This window comes from Manis javanica, chromosome 7 (assembly GCF_040802235.1).
Source record: "Manis javanica isolate MJ-LG chromosome 7, MJ_LKY, whole genome shotgun sequence".
NCBI classification, from domain to species: domain Eukaryota; kingdom Metazoa; phylum Chordata; class Mammalia; order Pholidota; family Manidae; genus Manis; species Manis javanica.
Window position 1 is genome coordinate 78,619,621 of NC_133162.1, and position 11,128 is coordinate 78,630,748.

Sequence of the window (11,128 nt, forward strand, 5' to 3'; positions counted from 1 at the left end):
GATAAACAGCCTCCCATCTGTTCCGACACCAGCACGGCCCCGCCATAGCGGAGCAGTAGCCTGAGACCAGCCACACTTACATCAGCCGCCCGGGCCAAACTTAGAGGCCCCATCTCCATGCAGCTGCCCAGCACAAGCTGCTAGGGGTCGCCATTCTCACAGGGGAGGAAAGCCACAAACTACCAAGAAGGCACATTCTCCCAGATGACACACGTGCCAAATCCCGACAACTACCTCTATCACCATGAAAAGGCAGAAGAATTTGATCCAGACCAGACTAACAGAAACAACCCCTAAGAAGGAGCTTGGGGAGATAGACCTAACCAATCTTTCTGAGAAAAAAATTCAAAATGAAGGTCATAACCACGCTTGATGGACCTGAAGAGAAAAATGCAAGAGCTAAGGGACAAAGTGGGGAGGGAGACTACATAAATAAAACAATCTCTGGAAGGACTTAAAAGCAGAATGGGTGAGATGCAAGAGGCTATTAATGGAATAGAAACTAGAGAACAGGAATGCAGAGAAGCTGAGGCAGAGAGAGATAAAAAGATTGCCAGAAATGAAACAATATTAAGAGAACTGTGTGACCAACCCAAAAGGAACAATATCCGCATTATAGGGGTACCAGGAGAAGAGATAGAAAAAGGGATAGAAAGTGTATTTGAAGAAATAATTGCTGAAAACTTCCCCAAACTTGGGGAGGAAATAGTCACTCAGACCACGGAAGCACTCAGAATTTCCAACAGAAGGGACCCAAGGAAGACAACACCAAGACACATAATAATTAAAATGGCAAAGATCAAGGACAAGAACAGAGTTTTAAAGACAGTTAGAGAGAGGAAGAAGGTCACCTACAAAGGAAAACCCATCAGGCTATCACCAGACTTCTCAACAGAAACCATACAGGCCAGAAGAGAATGGCATGATATATTCAATGCAATGAAACACAAAGGCCTTGAACCAAGAATACTGTATTCATCATGATTATCTTTTAAATATGAAGGAGGGATTAAACAGTTCCCAGACAAGCAAAAGTTGAGGGAATTTGCCTCCCACAAACCACCTCTACAGGGTATTTTAGAGGGACTGCTCTAATAGGGAGAACTCCTAAGGCTAAATAGATGTCAACAGAGAAAATAAAATCACACCACAGAAAGCAGACCAAGCAAATACTAACTAAAGGAAAAAAATAAAATGAACTACCCACAAAAGCAGTCAAAGGAAACACAAAAGAGCACAGAATAAAACACCCAACATATAAAGAATGGAGGAGGAGGAATAAGAAGGGAGAGAAATAAAGAATCATCGGACAGTGTTTATAATAGCTCAATAAGCACGTTAAGTTAGACAAGATACTAAGAAGCTAACCTTGAACCTTCGGTAACCATGAATCTAAAGCCTGCAATGGCAATAAGTACATACATTTCAATGATCACCCTAAATGTAAATGGACTGAATGCACCAATCAAAAGACAAAGAGTAATATAATGGATAAAAAAGCAAGAGCCATCTATATGCTTACAAGAGACTCACCTCAAACCCAAAGACATGCACACACTAAAAGTCAAGGGATGGAAAAAGTAATTTCAGGCAAACAAAACAGAGAAAAAAGTAGGTGTTGCAGTACTAGTATCAGACAAAATAGACTTCAAAACAAAGAAAGTAACGAAAGATAAAGGACATCACACAATGATAAAGGGGTCAGTCCAACAAGAGGATATAACCATTATAAATATATATGCACCAAATATAGGATCACCAGCTTATGTGAAACAAATACTAACAGAATTAAAGGAGGAAATAGAATGCAATGAATTCATTTTAGGAGAGTTCAACACACCACTCACTCCATGGGATAGATCCACCTGACAGAAAATAAGTAAAGACACAGAGGCACTGAACAATACACCAGAATAGATGGACCTAATAGATATCTATAGAACTCTATATCCAAAAGCAACAGGATACACATTTTTCTCAAGTGCACAAGGAACATTCTCCAGAATAGACCACATACTAGGCCATACAAAGAGCCTCAATAAATTCCAAAAGATTGAAATTCTACCAACCAACTTTTCAGACCACAAAGGTATAAAACTAGAAATAAATTGTACAAAGAAAGAAAAAAGACTCACAAACATATGGAGGCTTAACAACATACTCCTAAATAATCAATAGATCAATGACCAAATTAAAATACAGATAAAGCAATATATGGAAACAAATGACAACAACAACATAGACCCCCACCTTCTGTGAGATGCAGTGAAAGTGGTCTTAAGAGGAAAGTATATAGCAATCCAGGCATATATAAAGAAGGAACAACAATCCCAAATGAATAGTATAAAGTCAAAATTATTGAAATTGGGAAAAGAAGAACAAATGAGACCTAAAGTCAGCAGAAGGAGGGACATCATAAAGATCAGAGAAGAAATAAATAAATTGAGAAGAATAAAAAAATAGAAAAAATCAATGAAAACAAGAGCTGGTTCTTTGAGAAAATAAACAAAATAGATAAGCCTCAAGCCAGACTTATTAAGAGAAAAAGAGAATCAACACACATCAACAGAATCAGAAATGAGAAAGAACAAATCATGATGAACCCCACAGAAATACAAAGAATTATTAGAGAATACTATGAAAACCTATATGCTAATAAGCTGGAAAACCTAGAAGAAATGGACAACCTCCTAGAAAAATACAACCTTTCAAGACTGACCAAGGAAGAAACAGAAAATCTAAACAGACCAATTACCAGCAATGAAATTGATTCAGTAACCAAAAAACTACCCAAGAACAAAACCCCTGGGCCAGATGGATTTACCTCAGAATTTTATCAGACATACAGAGAAGACATAATACCCATTCTCCTAAAAGTTTTCCAAAAAATAGAAGAGGGAATACTCCCAAACCCATTCAATGAAGCCAATATCACCCTAATACCAAAACCAGGCAAAGACCCCACCAAAAAAGAAAATTACACACCAATATCCCTGATGAACGTAGATGCAAAAATACTCAACAAAATATTAGCAAGCTGAATTCAAAAATACATAAAAAGGATCATACACCATGACCAAGTGGGATTCATCCCAGGGATGCAAGGACGGATGCATTTGAAAATCCATCAACATCATCCACCACATCAACAAAAAGAAAGACAAAAACCACATGATCATCTCCATAGATGCTGAAAAAGTATTTGAAAATTCAACATCCATTCATGATAAAAACTCTCAGCAAAATGGGTATAGAGGGCAAGTACCTCAACATAATAAAGGTCATATATGACAAACCCACAGCTAACATCATACTGAACAGCAAGAGGCTGAAAGCTTTTCCTCTGAGATCGGGAACAAGACACGGATGCCCACACTCCCCACTGTTATTCAACATAGTACTGGAGGTCCTAGCCACGGCAATCAGACAAAACAAAGATATACAAGGAATCCAGATTGGTAAAGAAGAAGTTAAACTGTCACTATTTGCAGATGACATGATATTGTACATTAAAAAAACATAAAGACTCCACTCCAACACTACTAGAACTAATATCAGAATTCAGCAAAGTTGCGGGAATCAAAATTAATACACAGAAATCTGTTGCATGCCTACACACTAACAATAAACTAGCAGAAAAAGAATCAGGAAAACAATTCCATTCACAATGGCATAAAAAAGAATGAAATACCTAGGAATAAACCTAACTAAGGAAGTGAAAGACCTACACCCTGATAACTACAGGACACTCTTAAGAGAAATTAAAGATGACACTAACAAATGGAAACTCATCCCATGCTCCTGGCTAGGAAGAATTAATATCCTCAAAATGGCCATCCTGCCCAAAGCAGTATTCAATGCAGATTCAATGCAATCCCTATCAAATTACCAAGAGCATTCTTCAACTAACAAATAATACTAACATATAATTCAAATAATTCAAAAATTCATATGGAACCACCAAAGAACCCGAACAGCCAAAGCAATCCTGAGAAGGAAGAAAAAAGTGGGGGGAATCTCACTCCACAACTTCAAGCTCTACTGCACAGCCACAGTAATCAAGACAATTTGGTACTGGCACAAGAACAAAGCCACAGACCAGTGGAACAGAATAGAGACACCAGACATTAACCCAAACATATATGGCCAATTAATATACAATAAAGGAGCCATGGACATACAATGGGGAAATGACAGTCTCTTCAACAGTTGGTGCTGGCAAAACTGGACAGCTACATGTAAGAGAATGAAACTAGATCATTGTCTAACCCCATACACAAAAGTAAATTCGAAATGGATCAAAGACCTGAATGTAAGTCATGAAACCATAAAACTCTTAGGAAGACACATGGGCAAACTTCTCTTGGACATAAACATGAGCAACCTCTTCATGAGCATATCTCCCCGGGCAAGGGAAACAAAGGCAAAAATGAACAAATGGGACTGTATCAAGCCAAAAAGCTTCTGTACAGCAAAGGACACGATCAGTAGAACAAAAAGGCATCCTTCAGTATGGGAGAATATATTCATAAATGACAGATCCAATAAAGGGTTGACATCCAAAATATATAAAGAGCTCATGCACCTCAACAAACAAAAAGCAAATAATCCAATTAAAAAATGGACAGAGGAGCTGAACAGGCAGTTCTGCAAAGAACAAATTCAAATGGCCAACAGGCACATGAAAAGATGCTCCACATCACTTGTCATCAGAAAAATGCAAATTAAAACCACAACGAGATATCACCTCACACCAGTAAGGATCACCACCATTCAAAAGACAAACAAGAAATGTTGGTGAGGTTGTGGAGAAAGGGGAACCCTCCTGCACTACTGGTGGGAATGTAAATTAGTTCAACCATTGTTGAAAACAATATGGAGGTTCCTCAAAGAGCTCAAAATAGAAATACCATTTGACCCAGAAATTCCACTTCTAGGAATTTACCCTAAGAATACAGCTGCCCAGTTTGAAAAGGACAGATGTACCCCTATGTTTATCACAGCACTATTTACAATAGCCAAGAAATGGAAGCAACCTAAGTGTCCAGAAGTAGATGAATGGATAAAGAAGATGTGGTACATATACACAATGGAATATTATTCATCCATAAGAAGAAAACAAAGCCTACCACTTGCAACAACATGGATGGAAGTAGAAGGTATTATGCTCAGTGAAATAAGCCAGGCAGAGAAAGTCAAGTACCAAATGATTTCACTCATATGTGGAGTATAAGAATAAAGAAAAAACTGAAGGAACAAAACAGCAGCAGAATCACAGAACCCAAGAATGGACTAACAGTTACCAAAGGGAAAGGGACTGGGGAGGATGGGTGGGAAGGGGGAAAAAAGGAAGGGGGCCTTACGATTAGTATTTATAATATGGGGGGTGGGGCACGGGAAGGGCTGTGCAACACCGAGAAGACAAATAGTGATTCTACAGCATCTTACTATGCTGATGGACAGTGACTGTACTGGGGTTTGTCGGGGGGGGGGGGGGGTACTTAGTGAAGGGGGGAGCCTAGTAAACATAATGTTCTTCATGTAATTGTAGATTAATGATACCAAAAAAAATTTGTTCTTGAGTTCTTGAATATTTTTCTGTACCTCCATAAGCATGTTTATAATTTTTATTTTTAACTCTCAGGAAGATTGGTGAGTTCAGTTTCATTTGGCCCTTTTTCTCAGGTTTGTTAGATTTTGGTCTGAACCATGTTCTTTTGACGTTTCATATTTCTGTGTGGTGCCCACTAGTGTCCAGAAGCTCCAGTCTCTGGAGCTGCTCACCCCCAGAGTGAGGTTGGGGGTCTTAGTCAAGCAGAGCTGGTGCCATTTCATGAGGTCTGCTCTGTTCATGAGGTCTGTATGTAGTCTGGTTCAGCCTTATTTCTTGTTGCTGTTTTAGGATTAGTTGTATTATTTAACTAAATTTTCATACTATTTATGGTTTTGGGAGGAGTTCTCTGTCTCACCTCTCAGGCTGCCATCTTGAATCCTCTGTCTAAATTATTTTTAAGCAGTCTGGAGAGTGGAAGGTCAATGTTTCTGTATCTTTTGGGCCTTGATTGTTCTCAACTCTGAAATAATCTGCATGTTACAGTGGTGCATCTTGGGGCAGCCTGCCCTTGATCCCTACAGTTCCCTTCTCTGAAACTTGCCTGTAAGTGCACATTAAAAATTGAGGTAATGAATGTCCTATGACATTGAATCAGTCTAGGCCAGTTCAGTTGAGTGCTGTTGCAGGTGTGTTCCCAAACTAAGGTCTATGGCTCAAGTTAATCAGGTATTAAATTAGCTATTTCTATGGACACAAAAGAAAAATAAGGTTAATGGTTGTAGCAAATTATAAACCAACTGTCTGAGTTCTGGTTGCTGCCAGTGGGAAGATTTGTAGATGTCAGTCTTAGAACACTCTCAAGACCATCAGGCAGAGTGAGTGCAGGCTGTAGCAACCTTAGATTTTCCTGGTTTGTGGTTCAAATGTCTCTGGTGATCCTTGGGTGGCCCATACAGCTGCTGGCAGAAGATTGTCTAAACATGGTCTGTTGTGGTGATTTTGTTAGACACACAGACAGAAATGAGTGAGATGAAAAGGAGAGGGGGCCCACCAAAAATGACTCAGCGAGTGGATCAGATAAATACAGAGAGCCAGAAATGACTCAGAAAGTTAATAAGATGTAGCCACAGGGTCCAAGAGGGACTCAGGAAATGTCCAGGGTCTCCCCAGATCAGAAACATTAGAGGCACAGGAACAGCACAGTCCCTGTCCTCATTTCACCAATGAGAACAAGCCTAGAGGGCTAAGAGCTGTCAATCAAGGACCTCTCTGTTCTGCCAAACCCCATAAAAGAAGCCTCAGAATGCTCATTTGGGCCTGTCTCACCTTAGGCTGGCCCACTCTTACTCTATGCAGAGTGCATTAAAACTTACTTTGCTTTCTTGACTTTGGTTTCTCGTCTCACTATATCTGACATTCCCAGTGACACTGAGCCGAGTTCCTTCCTAACAATTTCTCAAATGTTTATATCAAAATATTCACCTTCAGTTTGAACAGTTTCAGAAAAAGGGGCAGTTTTAGTTTTCAGTGATTCCAAGTCACAAGGTTGGGAGAAAAACTGAAAACACTGGTTTGGAGGGAAATAGCCAGACACTGGAGGAAACTAGAAAACTTACAACAAACAATTAGAATCTAATGTCCTTAAAGATGCACTACTACAATAATTTTTCTTTTAAAATCACCCTCATTCTTAATTAGAAGTAACCACATTAAGACCTGTTTCTTTGTTTGTTTGTTTTTGGTATAATTAATCTACAAATACATGAAGAACATTATGTTTACTAGGCTCCCCCCTTCACTAAGTGTCCCCCACATACCCCTTCACAGTCACTGTTCATCTGCGTAGTAAGATGCTGTAAAATCACTACTTGTCTTCTCTGTGTTGCACAGCCGTCCCCGTGCCCCCACACACACTATACATGCTAATCATAGTGCTGTCTTTCTTTTTCCCCACCCTTATCCCTCCCTTCCCACCCATCCTCCCCAGTCCCTTTCCCTTTGGTAACTGTCAGTCCGTTCTTGGGTTCTGTGATTCTGCTGCTGTTTTGTTCCTTCAGTTTTTCCTTTGTTCTTATACTCCACAGATGAGTGAAATCATTTGGTATTTCTCTTTCTCCGCTTGGCTTATTTCACTGAGCATATACCCTCTAGCTCCATCCATGTTGTTGCAAATGGTAGGATTTGTTTTCTTCTTATGGCTGAATCATATTCCATTGTGTATATGTACCACATCTTCTTTATCCATTCATCTACTGATGGACACTTAGGTTGCTTCCAATTCTTGGCTATTGTAAATAGTGCTGTGATAAACATAGGGGTGCATCTGTCTTTTTCAAACTTGAGTGCTGCATTCTTAGGGTAAATTCCTAGGAGTGGAATTCCTGGGTCAAATGGTATTTCTCCTTTGAGTGTTTTAAGGAACCTCCATACTGCTTTCCACAATGGTTGAACTAATTTACATTCCCACCAGCAGTGTAGGAGGGTTCCCCTTTCTCCACAACCTCGCCAACATTTGTTGTTGTTTGTCTTTTCAATGATGGCAATCCTTCCTGGTGTGAGGTGATATCTCATTGTGGATTTAATTTCATTTCTCTGATGATTAGTGATGTGGAGCATCTTTTCATGTGCCTGTTGGCCATCTGGATTTCTTCTTTAGAGAACTGACTATTAACCTCCTGTGCCCATTTTTTAATTGGATTATTTGCTTTTTGTTTGCTGAGGTGTGTGAGCTCTTTATATATTTTGGATGTCAATCCTTTAGCAGATCTGTCATTTATGAATAAATTATCTTATACGGTAGGATACCTTTTTGTTCTACTGATGGTGTCCTTTGCTGTAAAGAAGCTTTTTGGCTTGATATAGTCACACTTGTTCATTTTTGCCTTTGTTTCCCTTGCCCAGGGACATATGTTCATGAAGAAGTCACTCATGTTTATGTCCATGAGATTTTTGCCTATGTTTTTTTCTAAGAGATTTGTGGTTTCATGACTTACATTCAGGTCTTTGATCCATTTTGAATTTACTTTTGTGTATGGGGTTAGACAGTGATCCAGTTTCATTCTCTTTCATGAAGCTGTCCAGTTTTGCCAGCACCATCTGTTGAGACTCTCATTTCTCCATTGTATGTCCATGGCTCCTTTATCGTACATTAATTGGCCATATATGTTTGGGTTAATGTTTGGAGTCTCTATTCTGTTTCACTGGTCTGTGGCTCTGTTCTTGTGCCAGTACGAAATTGTCTTGATTACTGTGGCTTTGTAGTACAGCTTGAAGTTGGGGAGCGAAATCCCCCTCCCCACGTTATTCTTCCTTCTCAGGATTGCTTTGGCTATTCAGGGTCTTTGCTGGTTCCATATGAATTTTTGAACTATTTGTTCCAGTTCATTGAAGAATGCTGTTGGTAATTTGATAGGGATTGCATCGAATCTGTATATTGCTTTGGGCAGAATGGCCATTTTGACGATATTAATTCTTCCTAGCCAGGAGCATGGGATGACTTTCCATTTGTTAGTAACCTCTTTAATTTCTCTTAAGAGTATCCTGTAGTTTTCAGGGTATAGGTCTTTCACTTCCTTGGTTAGGTTTATTCCTAGGTATTTTATTCTTTTTGATGCTATTGTGAATGGAATTCTTTTCCTGATTTCTCTTTCTATTATTTCATTGTTAGTGTATAGGAAAGCTACAGATTTCTGTGTGTTAATTTTGTATCCTGTACCTTTGCTGAATTCCGATATTAGTTCTAGTAGTTTTGCAGTGGAGTCTTTAGGGTTTTTTATGTACAATATCATGTCATCTGCAAATAGTGACAGTTTAACTTCTTCTTTACTGATCTGGATTCCTTGTATTTCTTTGTTTTGTCTGATTGCCGTGGCTAGGACCTCCAGTACTGTGTTGAATAACAGTGGGGAGAGTGGGCATCCCTGTATTGTTCCTGATCTCAGAGAAAAAGCTTTCAGCCTCTTGCTGTTCAGTATGATGTTAGCTGTGGGTTTGTCATATATGACCTTTATTATGTTGAGGTACTTGCCCTCTATACCCATTTTGCTGAGAGTTTTTTATCATGAACGGATGTTGAATTTTCAAATACTTTTTCAGCATCTATGGAGATGATCATGTGGTTTTTGTCTTTCTTTTTGTTGATGTGGTGGATGATGTTGATGGATTTTCAAATGCATCCGTCCTTGCATCCCTGGGATGAATCCCACTTGGTCATGGTGTATGATCCTTTTTATGTATTTTTGAATTCAGCTTGCTAATATTTTGTTGAGTATTTTTGCATCTACGTTCATCAGGGATATTGGTGTGTAATTTTCTTTTTTGGTGGGGTCTTTGCCTGGTTTTGGTATTAGGGTGATATTGGCTTCATTGAATGGGTTTGGGAGTATTCCCTCTTCTATTTTTTGGAAAACTTTTAGGAGAATGGGTATTATGTCTTCTCTCTATGTCTGATAAAATTCTGAGGTAAATCCATCTGGCCCAGGGGTTTTGTTCTTGGGTAGTTTTTTGGTTACTGAATCAATTTCATTGCTGGTAATTGGTCTGTTTAGATTTTCTGTTTCTTCCTTGGTCAGTCTTGAAAGGTTGTATTTTTCTAGGAGGTTGTCCATTTCTTCTAGGTTTTCCAGCTTATTAGCATATAGGTTTTCATAGTATTAATAATTCTTTGTATTTCTGTGGGGTCCGTCGTGATTTTCCTTTCTCATTTCTGATTCTGTTGATGTGTTGACTCTCTTTTTCTCTTAATAAGTCTGGCTAGAGGCTTATCTATTTTGTTTATTTTCTTGAAGAACCAGCTCTTGGTTTTATTGATATTTTTATTGTTTTATTCTTCTCAATTTTATTTATTTCTTCTCTGATCTTTATTATGTCCTTCCATCTGCTGACCTTAGGCCTCATTTGTTCTTCTTTTTCCGATTTCGATAATTGTGACATTAGACTATTCATTTGGGATTGTACTTCGTTCTTTAAATATGCCTGGATTGCTATATACTTTCCTCTTAAGACTGCTTTTGCTGTGTCCCACAGAAGTTTGGGCTTTCTGTTGGTGTTGTCATTTGTTTCCATATATTGCTGGATCTAAATTTTAATTTGATCGTTGATCCATTGATTATTTAGGAGCATGTTGTTAAGCCTCCATGTGTTTGTGAGTCTTTTTTCTTTCTTTGTACAATTTATTTCTAGTTTTATACCTTTGTGGTCTGAGAAGTTGGTTGGTAGGATTTCAATCTTTTGGAATTTACTGAGACTCTTTTTGTGGCCTATGTGGTCTATTCTGGAGAATGTTCCATGTGCACTTGAGAAGAATGTGTATCCTGTTGCTTTTGGATGTAGAATTCTATAGATGTCTATTAGGTCCATCTGTTCTAGTGTGTTGTTCAGTGCCTCTGTGTCCTTACTTATTTTCTGTCTGATAGATCTGTCCTTTGGAATGAGTGCTGTGTTAAAGTCTCCCAAATGAATGCATTGCATTCTATTTCCTCCTTTAATTCTGTTAGTATTTGTTTCACATATATTGGTGCTCCTGTATTGGGTGCATATATGTTTATAATGGTTATATCCTCTCGTTGGACTGAG